Source organism: Dromiciops gliroides, chromosome 1, assembly GCF_019393635.1.
Source record: "Dromiciops gliroides isolate mDroGli1 chromosome 1, mDroGli1.pri, whole genome shotgun sequence".
Lineage (NCBI taxonomy): Eukaryota > Metazoa > Chordata > Mammalia > Microbiotheria > Microbiotheriidae > Dromiciops > Dromiciops gliroides.
The window spans coordinates 456,960,592-456,961,051 of NC_057861.1; the positions used below are offsets into that span (position 1 = coordinate 456,960,592).

The 460-nt window shown below is 39.1% G+C and overlaps 1 pseudogene; it reads right to left on the reverse strand.

The window, feature by feature from the left end:
- On the reverse strand, positions 1-90 carry LOC122737738 (annotated as a pseudogene).
- Between the last annotated feature and the right edge of the window lie 370 nt (positions 91-460).

Sequence of the window (460 nt, forward strand, 5' to 3'; positions counted from 1 at the left end):
AAAAATATGGAACACTTGATAAATTTGTTTGTCATCCTTACACAATCTTCTCTGTATTGTTCCAGATTTGCTATACATGCTACTATATATGCTATTGAGGTGAGAAAAGATAACTCTTCCCTTGGGTAGAACTGACTGGTTGGTGTTTAGAGAATAAATACTGTAACATTCCTCACTCCTCCATAATCAGCCCTAGGACTCTACAGAACTTTGCCTTGATCTCCAGAACCATCTACTCTACTGCCATTCATATTCCCAAGCCTTTCTAAACTCTTCCTCAGGATAATATTATTATTGCTACTGAATCCCTGAGATTCTAAGCCATAAACTGCCAAAGGCCAGAGCTTCCTTCCCTAGCCACCAAACCCTACCATTTCATATCCATCCATCATTTCATATCTATCATTCCATATCCAGACTCAGGATGGTCTGGGGGCTCATGTTTGAATTCCAACAAAAT